Genomic DNA, 12,418 nt, shown 5'->3' with positions numbered 1-12,418 from the left:
ATCATGTCTGCCCTCTAGTGTGCAATGCTGATACAGCGGTTCAGTTATATATATATATATATACACTACAGGCCAAAAGTTTGGAAACATTACTATTTTTAATGTTTTTGAAAGAAGTTTCTTCTGCTCATTTATTTGATCAAAAATACAGAAAAAATGTAATATTGTGATATATTATTACAATTTAAAATAATTGGTTTTCAATTTATTATACTTTAAATGATCATTTATTCCTGTGATGCAAAGCTGAATTTTCAGCATCATTACTCCAGTCTTCAGTGTCACATGTGACATCCAGTCTATCACATGATCCTTTAGAAATCATTCTAATATTCTGATTTATTATGAGTGTTGGAAACAGTTCTGCTGCCTGATATATTTGATGAATAAAAAGTTAAAAAGAACTGCATTTATTCAAAATAAAATAAAATTTCTAATAATATAAATCTTCTTTACTATCACTTTTTATCAATTTAACACATCCTTGCTGAATAAAAGTATTGATTTATTTCAAAAAAGAAAGAAAAATATTACTGACCCCAAATTACCCCAGTGTATATTGTTGTTACAAAAGATTTCCAATTTTAAAACATTTGCTTCTTCTTTTTTTTCTTTTCTTTTTTTTTCATCAAAGTATCCTAAAAAAGTATCACAGGTTATGAAAAATATTAAGCAGCAGAACTGTTTCCAACTTTGATAATGAATCATCATATTAGAATGATTTCTAAAAGATCATGTGATAGACTGGAGTAATGATCCTGAAAATTCAGCTTTGCATCACAGAAATAAATGATAATTTAAAGTATAAATAATTGAAATTATTCTAAATTGTAATAATATATCACAATATTACATTTTTGTTCTGTATTTTTGATCAAATAAATGCAGGCTTGATGAGCAGAAGAAAATTCTTTCAAAAACATTAAAAATAGTAATGTTTCCAAACTTCTGACTTACATTTAATTTAAAGTTCCATCTTTAAGAAAAGATAGGAAAAGCTTCCTCTTGGAAAACAGACCAAAACATGTTGACTCCTCTTGCTAACATGTAAAGCTCTAGTCAGAACAGTGTAATATGATGTTGCATGTGAGGGGTCAAAGGTCACAGGTTTAACAGCCTGACCTACTGTACCAGCTGAACTGAACAATGAACTGTTTTTGCACAGATAAATAATACTTGGTATTGGTCTGACACTGAAAGACTCGCACATTCAAGTTTAAAATGGTCATGCCCTCTTTTACCTTAAAAGTAAGTTGAGTCTATTATTTGCATTGATTGTGTAGGTGAAAAAAAAAAAAATCACTGATGCCAACACAAGTATTTTATCATGTTTTTGTGCAATTTTTTCTCAGTTTTAAATTTTTGAGACCATGCATGCAACGTAAATATTAACAAAAATCAAACACAATAAACACAATAATGATATTGGTCTTTTAGAAGATATGCTTTCAAAGCTAAATTGCTATTGCTAGCCTCTCCAAAATTATACCTTACCTTTTACCAGAACACTTTATATACATATTTTCCATATTCATTTAAAATGACTCACTGGAACACAGACCCATATCCAAGCACAATTACAGTAATGTAAGGATTTTGTCAGCTATTAACTATTATATTGTCAATAGTAAAGATAAACAGTTCAGATGTTTCTCCTAATACAGACACTGTTGTGGCGCCATCTTGTGGCTGTCAGAATCTCATTGAACAACAAACACTGACCCCAATGTAACTGATGGAGCAGCTGAACATGATTGCTGGAGTGTGGAGGATCAGATGAGGCCCATCCTGGTCATAACTGGTTTTGCAGACTGGTTTTAGAATGGTTTTGAACAATTTTTTTTTATTTTTTGCACCAGCTGAACACCAGCTTAGCCAGACTGGAAACAAACCAAGACCTGCCAACCATCTTAGGCTGGGTTTAGCGTTTTGTTTTGTGTGTGTTTTTGTCCACAGCAAGATAATGATAAAGTAATTTTACTCACCTGTGACTTGAAGAAATCCATCCTGTCCTTTTAAATATCTGTGTTAAAATAGTGCATTAAAATGATTGCTGTAGGGCTATGTGCAACTTAATCATCTTCAATCATTTTTAAATTTGTAGCTGCTGTTCTAATAGTAGCTTGAAATATAATACAGTCCTACTGAAATATTTACAGTTTTATATGTTGCTAGAAAATACTTTTATTTCATCAGACTACACATATGTATCTGAATGGCCTTCAAAAGGAAGATGCTTTGTGTTCCTTTAAGTGTAGTTACAACATCTACCAGCAGGGGCGAACAGGCCGTTCAGACAAAACACTACACACGTGAGCCACTTTTGTGTTTCATATACTATTAAAATTCTCATAAAAAAATAAAAAAATAAAAACACATTGTAACTGTGAGGAGACCATTTCATGATCTCTAGAAACAAAGAGGATTTCAATCACCTTCACTATGATAAACATTAAAGACATTTAATCAGAGTTCAGTGAGGAAAATAAAGTCTGTTGATGTTTCCACATATCAAATTTTAAGGCCTTTAACACTGTAAAATAACATGTTGTTTTCCATGTTCAGCCACTAGTTGGCGCTCCAGCAGGGTCTTTAGGAGAGACGTACTGTCTGTACACCATTAAACTGAGTTCAAATTACTGAATCTGAAGTTTAACAAAATTCTGTTTCATGTATATTGGTCATAAACTGCTGATAAATATGAAATGTCCCATGATGATCAGCTCTCTGTGAGATCTTTGACCTTTTGACCTTTAGTCTAAATCATTCACAGTGACATCCAGGATCACAATAAACAGCTTTGTTCATTTTTATTTAAAAATGTTATTTATCATAATATGACTATGATATATTAATCAGATCTGAATGTCATTGTTCAGTATTAAAAACACAGTTTCCACTGCACTGGTCAGTTTCTGCTCTAGTTTTCACACTTCATCTCTCACACACACACACACACACGTTCACATGCAGAAAAGCAGAAGTATCTGCAGCTCTTCAACACTTTTAGCTCCTGACAGTTTCAGATTCATGTGACACTGTTTATTAATGTTTGTTTTATCAGAAGCGCATTAAACCGCAGTGTTTACGGTTAAAGTGTCTCTACACTTATAGTTCTTCGCTCTCATCTGCTCTTAGTTGATCACTTGCTTTTATATTTGCACAGAAACGCATGTTTTGTTGATGTAAATCGTTCAGAATGCTGTATTGAACTCTATTTCACTGTGTCGAGTCGGTTGGCTGATGAAGCTGATGCCTGTGGTTTAGTTCAGTGTGGTTTGTGTGCACAGATCTCAACCCAAAGACACAACTGATTCAGGAACAGCTGATAAAAAGACTGTGGAGAAACTTGATCAGGCCAAACACCTGTGGATCACAGGGTTCAACAGAGATGAATGCCGAAATGTGTTAAAATAGTCATGATGAGAGATAAAGATCAAGCTAAGAGCAGAGTGGAAAATAAACTGAAGAGACTAAAGTTCACACATTTATTTTGTGCGACCGTGATGCGATTGTGGTCAGAGTTTTGTTTTCTTCTTCTCAGCTTCACACTCAGTTTTTTTTCCCCTCTTCAGTGGTCAACAACATCTTAGAACTGTTTTACAGAGTATCAACAGAAACACCCACAGCCACGATGAAATGAATGTTTATCACCTTTTAAAATATATTTTTAAAGTTTGAATATGAATTCACTGAATATTACACCGATTTATTCTTGGTTTTTTCTTAATGGCCTTGTAGTTTCTGATAAATAATGTAAATAAATGCAGAATCCAGAAGCAATATGAAGTGATTTTGTTTTATATTAGGCCTATAAAAAGCAGTGGATGTTTTTGTCAGTGGATATTCTTATAGATCTGCTATTCTCAATTGTTATATTAGTCTTTTTTGATGCTCATGTAAAAACTACATAAAGACACATAATCTGAATCAGTTTTTGTTCATTTTTTCTTGTATCTATATTTCAAGACTAACAGAATAAAGATGTAGAATCAAATAAACAAAGAGTAGAGCTGTATTTGTGACGTCTGCAAAAGTCAAGAATGAGGCCGAAGAATTTAAAGGATATAAAGCATGTTTATTTAATATTGTACAAAAGGAGACATAAAGAAGGCCCATAACTTTTTATTAAATTTACACAAAAATGTCACTGAGAGAGAGAGCAGTGAAAAAATACATTAATATCACTAATTAATGTTATAATGTTTGACCTTGACCAAAAACCACATTCATTAACTCACAAAAATCCTTCACAGAAAGGATTCACTTTTTTTTTTAGTCAAGTTGATTTAATTTATTACCTGCATCTTAAATAAAATTCTGCTAATTTGCAAAAAAATGCTACTATTACCAATTTTGATGTTTTTTTTTTTTTTTGTTTGTTTTTTGATGATTTCAAATGAAAACATTCTGGCTTGTGTTTGCATTTTATTCTGTTACTGGCCATAATTATAGCCTTGAAATCAGGATAAGGCATAAAATAATGTCTTCAGAATCATTCATACATGAGAAAACTGGTTCAGAACTAATACCTAGCGCAGAGGAAGATACTCTGAGATTACTGAGATAATTGACTAGACAAACCTGAACTGAAACTCAAATGAATCTGTAACCAAGGAAACAAACAGGCGGGAACGGAGGAGAACAGAACCAATTAACAAACCAACACCAATTAAAACACATGTATACTTTCATATTCAAATAGCCCCCCATCACAGACCATTTTTGAGATTCTCGTTCAAAGGGGTGGCCTACCAGTACACGGTCCAACCATTTGGACTGTCTCTGGCATGCACCACACACTTTTAAGAAGTTTTTATCCCTTTACTGCCTGGAATTGATGGCGGTTTTTCTGGCCCTCAGACCCTTCCTACCAGACCTAACAGGGCACCACATCTTAGTCCGGTCAGACAATATGGCGGTGGAGTCCTCCTACATAAACCATCAGGATGGACTCAGCACAAGGCCTCTCTGTACAAGCTAGCCAGACACCTCCTCTTATGGGCACAACACAACCTGCGCTCAGCTGAGACCGGTGCATGTCCTGGGCAGACTGAAAAAGGGAGCAAAGCAGACATGCTGTCCCGAGGCAGCGTGTTCCCAGGGGAATGGACCCTCCATCTCAGGGAACCGAGGATACGTTTGTTACCGAGATGTTTTTTCTTAGGGTTGGGCCGATAGACGCCGTCGTCCATCGTGATGGCTGACAGACATCACGATGTTGAGCCAGCGATACCACCCCCCACCCCACCCCCCACCCCACCTTTTAGCAGACTTAACAACAGATGAGTCAGCAGGACCCCAGCCCAGTGTCCCCATAATTAACGTTACCCCTCCCTGTCCCAGTGAGGAAGGTGACCAACAATCTGTTCATGACCATTAGCATCATTCCAGTGAGTCTGTGTGGAGTTCTGTCTCTCTCGCTCTTTTTACCATTACAAAAAAGAAAATGAAATTATGAGATTTGAGATTTTAATAAATGAGATTTATTAATGACAGAAATCAAACACAAATTATTTTCTCACATAATGACAATTTTGACAAAAAAAAAAAAAAAAAAAAAAACTCTGTACTGGATGCAGTTAGAAACAATGAGTAGATTACCTCAACCTGCATGTAAGTAACAGACAATATTTAAATAATCCAGTTTGATGCGTTCATTTAGGCTGAATTTTGGACGTTATATGACGTCTATAGATACAGACTATATTATTTATTATTCCCATCATTCCAAACCTCAAAACCTTTTGATTTAGTGATCACTTAATCTGTTTTGTAGCACTATAATAACCCTGATGTGGAAATCCTGTTTTACACATCAACTTTACTTTGTTGTTGGCATATATGTGTAGTTAAGTAAAAAAAAAAAAAAATAGCTGTTTTCATTGGTTTGAGATTATGATGTTAATTTATTTTAATTAAAAAGTTTTTTCGTTTTTCTTTTATTAAAAAATCTGTAATTAATTTTACAATAAAAATACATTGAGACTGTAAAGGATTGCCTTAAGGACATTTTTATGGTGGCTTTTAATCTTGCATCAAATAGTGAACTGCATACTGTATGCAGACTTGCATTTACAAATCACCAGCAGTAAATATTGTGCTAGTACTTGAACTACAAGAAGCAAGACAGTTGCAAGCCTTTGATTAGAGTTATGTAAAGCTTTTGATAAGTTAAGTCCTAGAGATGTGATGACAACAGCTGCGCAAAGGGGGCCCAATTCGATTTTTTTGTCATGGGGCCCAAAATTCCTGGCAGTGCCCCTGGTTACTGCACTCCGTATCTGCTAGGAATAGAACACAATGGCAAATAATAGATTTTTGTTGCTTCCAGACACCATTGTGTATGTATTGTTTTGCTATAAATTATATTTATTTAAATGTCTGAAACTTAAAATAAACATTATGTGGTTAAAAACACTGTTGGTTAAACAGTGGAGGTAAAAGTCTGCTGTATGGTTATATTTGCATCGAGAGATTCAACACGTTCATTGGGTAAGTGCAGCGTATATTATTTACAAACATTCAAATAAGCAAAGTGATTATTCACAAATTTACCATAACAGGTTTAAAAGACCTAAAGTATCACAGTACTGTGATACTTTAGGCCTTTAAAACCTGTTGGCCTAAAGAGAGCGATTAAAACGATGTAGTTTGCCATTCAGCCACAAGGAGGAGCTAAAGCAGCGTCATCTGCATTAGGAGAGTCATGTTGCTGTACATCACCCTGAAAAATTGAAAAATTAATTAATATATGTATATTAGTCACTGGTGAAATTTAACATATTGAAATATTTGCAATATTATATGTTGCTTGCAAATATGTAATTTTATCAGACTACACATACGTTTGAATGGCCGTCAAAGAAGGAAGATGCTTTGAGTTATTAGATATGTGTAGTTACAACATCTACCAGCAGGGGCGAACAGGCCGTTCAGTTAACCAGAAGAGAAAACAATACACACCATGAGCTGTAAAGACACATATATTGTGAAAATCATAAAATTCTTAAAAAGTATTATGAATACTTGTATTTTAAAAGCACATTGTCAGGAGACCATTTCATGAATCAATGATTTCACTATTAATAAACACTAAAGACATTAAAGATATCAGAGTTCAGTGAGGAATTGAGCTGCTGTATAAAGTCTGTTGATATTTCCTGATCAAACACACTGAAGATCACTGAATAAAATACTGACAGTTTCACAGTCGCTGCTAGTGATGATCAGATTGAACCTGAATCAAAAATATGATCATGGGGCTGTGATCACATAACTATATTTTAACAGATTGTTAAAATTAATGAATCTGAAGTTTAGAAATGATTATGACATGTAGGCTATATTGGTCATAAAACCACTGATAAGAATCTCATGATGATCAGCTCTCTGTTTGATCATGATGGTCATCTTTGTTAAAAAAAAAAAAAAAAAAAAAAAAAAATATATATATATATATATATATAATTTCCATGGGTCTAGTCTTTGCATCTGTTTGTTTAAAGTTTTAATCAGGTCTCCTCTTGGAGTAGAATTGGCTAGGTGGCGTTGTCACACACACACACACACACACACACACACACACACACACACACACACACACACACACACACACACACACACACACACACAAAACTAGAGTCCTAAAAATACGGTTCTGAAACTGCAGCCTCTGGTATTGCAGGAATATAATATTGCAAAAACTCGCTGATGCCTACACAATTATTTTATTGTGTTTTTGTGCAATATCTTCTCAGTTTTTAATTTTTGAGGCCATGCATGCTAGGTAAAAACTGAAGAAGATAAAAAAACACCATCTTGTGGCAGTCAAAATCTCATTGAACAACACTGACCCCAATGTAACTGATGGAGCTGAACACGACTGCTGGAGTGTGGAGGATCAGATGAGGCCCATCCTGGTCATAACTGGTTTAGCAGGTTTTGGCCCCCTTTCTTTAAACCCAGCTGAACACCAGCTTAGTCAGACTGTTACAGACCAAGACCTGCCAACTATCTTAGCCTTTCCACAGCAAGATACTGATAAAGTAATTTCACTCACATATCACTTGAAGAAATCCATCCTGTCCTTTTAAATATCTGTGTTAGAAGAGTGCATTAAAATGATTGCTGTAGGGCTGTTTGCAACTTAATCATCTTTTTTTTTACTATTAATTTTCTCATTTAAATTTTTTTTTTAAAGTGTTATGAATATCCTTGTATTTTCAAAGCACATTGTAACTGTGAGGAGACCATTTCATGAATCCATCTCTAGAAACAAAGAGGATTGCAATCATCTTCACTATGATAAACATTAAAGACATTTAATCAGAGTTCAGTGAGGAAAATAAAGTCTGTTGATATTTCCTGATCAAACACACTGAAGATCACTGAATAATATACTGACAGTTTTCCATGTTCAGCCACTAGTTGGCGCTCCAGCAGGGTCTTTAGGAGAGAAGTAGTGTCTGTACACCATTAAACTGAGTTCAAATGACTGAATCTGAAGTTTAAAAATGATTATGTTTCATATTGGTCATAAACTGCTGATAAATGTCCCATGATGATCAGCTCTCTGTGAGATCTTTGACCTTTTGACCTTTAGTCTAAATCATTCACAGTGACATCCAGGATCACAATAAACAGCTTTGTTCTATATTTTTTTTAAATGTTATATATCAACATAATATGACTATGATATATTAATCAGATCTGAATGTCATTGTTCAGTATTAAAAACACAGTTTCCACTGCACTGGTCAGTTTCTGCTCTTGTTTTCACACTTCATCTCTCACACACTCGTTCACATGCAGAAAAGCAGAAGTATCTGCAGCTCTTTCACACTTTTAGCTCCTGACAGCTTCAGATTCATGTGACACTGTTTATTAATGTGTGTTTTATCAGAAGCGCATTAAACCGCAGCGTTTACGGTTAAAGTGCCTCTACACTTACAGTTCTTCTCTCTCATCTGCTCTCCATTGATCACTTGCATGTTGTACCCAAAGACACAACTGATTCAGGAACAGCTGATAAAAATACTATGGAGAAACTTGATCAGGCCAAACATCTGTGGATCACAGGGTTCAACAGAGATGAATGCCGAAATGTGTTAAAATAGTCATGATGAGAGATAAAGATCAAGCTAAGAGCAGAGTGGAAAATAAACTGAAGAGACTAAAGTTCACAATTATTTTTTGCAACCGTGATGCGATTGTGGTCAGATTTTTCTTCTTCTTCTTCTCAGCTTTACACTCGTTATTTCCCTCTTCAGTGGTCGACATCTTCCTAGAACTGTTTTAAGGTGTTTTCAACAGAAACACCCGCAGCCATGATGAGATTAAAGTTTGTCACCTTTTAAAAGATAAATAAATAATGTAAATATATGCAGAATCCAGAAGACATATGAAGTGATTTTGTTTTATATCATAAAAAGCAGTGGATGTTATTGTCAGGGGATATTCTTCTTATAGATCTGCTATTCTCAATTGTTACATTAGTCTTTTTTGATGCTCATGTAAAAGCTACATAAACACACATGATCTGAATCAGTTTTTGATAGATTTTACATGTATTTATATTCCAAGACTAACAGAATTAAGATGTAGAATCAAATAAACAAAGAGTAGAGCTGTATTTGTGATGTCTGCAAAGGTCAAGAATGAGGCAGAAGAATTTAAAGGATATTAAAGCATGTTTATTTAATAATATACAAAAGGAGGCATAAAGTAGGCCTATAACTTTTAGGAATTTTACACTAAAATGTCAGAGAGCAGTGAAAAAATACGTTAATATTACTAATTAATATAATGTTTTACCTTGACCAAATACCACACTCAATGAAAGGATTCATTGTTTTTTTTTTAATCATTTTTTTAGCCAAATTAATTTAATTTATTACCTGCATCTTCAATAAAATTCCACTAATTTGCAATAAATGCCTACTATTGACAAATTTGAAGATTTTTTTTTTCAAATTGTATCAGCTTTAATGCATAGCCTATATAACAAAATCTGTCAAATGTAAAATTTTATAAAAAAAATGTGAACATTAATGTATTTTATTATTTTTTATTTAAAATGTACATTAAGTCTGCAAAGAAGTGGAGAAATATCTTCACTCCACTGAATGTCAAAGATCTTTACATGAATGCAAATTCATAAATAAACAGTTTTTCTCAATATCTGTAATTTTGTTGCTGTTTCGATGTAAACCCCGCAGATGTAGTTGAAAACATCTGGCTCGTGTTTGCATTTTCTTCTGTTACTGGCCATAATTCTAACCTTGAAATCATGATTAGACATAAAATAATGTCTTCAGAATCATTCATACACGTGAAAAACAGTTCAGAACTAATACCAATGTTGCGGTCAACAGGCAGCCAGATGAGACACAGGGCCCACGACCAATCTAAAGTATCCAGATTGATGTATTGGCCATTTTCAATGGGAAAGTGCCCAGCAACATTGCTCAAAAAGTTGCCCTGTGTATCATCACCTTACAGAGAGAGTGATTTAAACGATGTAGTTTGCCAGTCAGCCACAAGGAGGAGTTAAAGCAGCATTATCTGAAAATCATGTTGTTGTACATCACCCTGAAACTAATATATAGTTAGTTTTGAGTTATTAGATATGTGTAGTTACAACATCTACCAGCAGAGGCGAACAGGCCGTTCAGTTAACCAGAAGAGAAAACAATACACTACACACCATGAGCTATGAAAATAAGTATATTGTGAAAATCATCAAATTGTTATAAAGTATTATGAATGTAGTTGTATTTTAAAAGCAAATTGTCACTGGGAGGAGAACATTTCATGAATCAATGATAAATATTAAAGACATTTAATCGGAGTTCAGTGAGGAAATTGAGCTGCTGTATAATAAACCTGTTGATATTTCCTGATCAAACACACTGAAGATCACTGAATAATATACTGACCGTTTTCACAGGAGCTTCTAGATGATTGTCTGATTTAATTGGAATAAAACATATGATGATGTGGCTGTGATCACATTTTTAACAGATTATTGAAATGTTAAATATTTAATATATTTAATATACACTTTCAGTCACTAGTTGGCGCTCCAGCAGGGTCTTTAGGAGAGACGTACTGTCTGTACACCATTAAACTGAGTTAACATGAATGAATCTGAACTGAAATATGATTCAGTTTCATGTATATTGGTCATAAACTGCTGATAAATATGAAATGTCCCATGATGATCAGCTCTCTGTGAGATCTTTGACCTTTTGACCTTTAGTCTAAATCATTCACACAGTGACATCCAGGATCACAATAAACAGCTTTGTTCTATATTTTTTTTAAATGTTATTTATCAACATAATATGACTATGATATATTAATCAGATCTGAATGTCATAGTTCAGTATTAATAACACAGTTTCCACTGCACTGGTCAGTTTATGCTCTAGTTTTCACACTTCATCTCTCACACACACTCGTTCACATGCAGAAAAGCAGAAGTAACTGCAGCTCTTTGACACTTTTAGCTCCTGACAGCTTCAGATTCATGTGACACTGTTTATTAATGTGTGTTTTATCAGAAGGAGAAACTTGATCAGGCCAAACATCTGTGGATCACGGGGTTCAACAGAGATGAATGCCGAAATGTGTTAAAATAGTCATGATGAGAGATAAAGATCAAGCTAAGAGCAGAGTGGAAAATAAACTGAAGAGACTAAGTTCACATTTATTTTGTGCGACCGTGATTCATGTATTGTGGTCAGATTTTTTTCTTCTTCTTCTCAGCTTCACATTCATTATTTCCCACTTCAGTGTTTAGCATCTTCTTAGAACTGTTTTACAGTGCGTTTCAACAGAAACACCCGCAGCCATGATGAGATTAATGTTTGACACCTTTTAAAAGACAAAGTTTAAATATGAATTCACTGAATAAAATAATTCATTCTTTTAATTGAATAGTTTTTCTTAATGGCATTGTTGTTTTAAGTTTCTGAATGAATAAATGTAAAAAAATGCAGAATCCAGAAGATATGAAGTGATTTTTTTTTTTTTTTTTTTTTTATATCATAAGTGGATGTTACTGTCAGTGGATATTCTTATAGAGCTGCTTTTCTCAATTGTTACATTAGTCTTGTTTGGAGCTTGTGTAAAAGCTACATAAACACACATGATCTGAATCAGTTTTTGACAGTTTTTACATGTATTTATATTTCAAGACTAACAGAATAAAGATGTAGAATCAAATAAACAAAGAGTAGAGCTGTATTTGTGATGTCTGCAAAGGTCAAGAATGAGGCCGAAGAATTTAAAGGATATATTAAAGCATGTTTATTTAATATTGTACAAAAAGAGGCATACATTTATATATACAAAATATGAAATATAGATATATCCTTTTTTTGTGTGTGGATTTTTCACTATAAAACGTCAC

The 12,418-nt window shown here is 33.9% G+C and overlaps 2 protein-coding genes across 2 annotated transcripts in view; one reads left to right on the top strand and one right to left on the bottom strand.

The window, feature by feature from the left end:
* The window catches only part of LOC311295608 (uncharacterized protein), a gene marked incomplete at its 3' end in the record, with an annotated part of 334,919 nt that overhangs the window by 25,271 nt on the left and 297,230 nt on the right, over positions 1-12,418 (top strand). The window lies entirely within an intron of this gene.
* Positions 1-12,418, bottom strand: part of LOC311295867 (elastase-1-like) — a 304,045-nt gene that overhangs the window by 16,221 nt on the left and 275,406 nt on the right. The window lies entirely within an intron of this gene.

The sequence above is a fragment of the Rutilus rutilus genome (genome assembly GCF_951802725.1).
Source record: "Rutilus rutilus genome assembly, chromosome: 8".
NCBI lineage: Eukaryota > Metazoa > Chordata > Actinopteri > Cypriniformes > Leuciscidae > Rutilus > Rutilus rutilus.
The sequence above is the reverse complement of the archived record's forward strand: the minus strand, read 5'-3'. Positions and strand labels throughout refer to the sequence as shown.